Raw genomic sequence first — 551 nt, 5'->3', positions numbered from 1 at the left:
ATCGGGACGAGCAGATCGAGATCGCGGTAGAGGCCCACGCCGCGGTGGCATTGGGGCACGCACGCACGCACGCCTACTGGCCTCCCTCTCGAACCTCCGCGCGGCGCGCCAGGTGCTTCGGCCTCGCCATTTGTTTGAAGGGCATGAGAAACATAGTGCTTCCGGAGGCACCGCCGCCGCCTCCGGGCGCCAACCTCCCCCAGACTGGGCTCGCGCCTGTCGGGCGGGGGAGGGAGGGCCGGCGGGGCGCCGGGCTCCGTCGTAGGACGGCCGGGTGATGGCTTCGTAACCCCCCCGCCCCGGTTAAAGGGAGGGGGGGCGTACGTCGCCGGTTCGGGGGGCGTCTCGGCCTCGCTTCCAATCGGGCGCGCCGGGGCTGTGCGAGCGCCGGGCCGTCAAAGGCCGGCGTTCGCGGTGGCCGGGGCGCTGTAAGGCGACCCGCGAGCCGGAGGAGCCGCCCGCCCGAACACCGGCGCGAGGCCGGCCGGCGGGGGCCCTCCGAAGGCGGGTCTTGGATGCCGTTCGTACGTGGGAGAAGGTGCGGCGTGTCG

Source organism: Leptonotus elevatus, unplaced genomic scaffold (genome assembly GCF_054856555.1).
Source record: "Leptonotus elevatus isolate MCC_2025b unplaced genomic scaffold, RoL_Lele_1.0 HiC_scaffold_84, whole genome shotgun sequence".
In the NCBI taxonomy this organism is placed as follows: domain Eukaryota; kingdom Metazoa; phylum Chordata; class Actinopteri; order Syngnathiformes; family Syngnathidae; genus Leptonotus; species Leptonotus elevatus.
Note: the sequence above shows the minus strand (reverse complement) of the source record.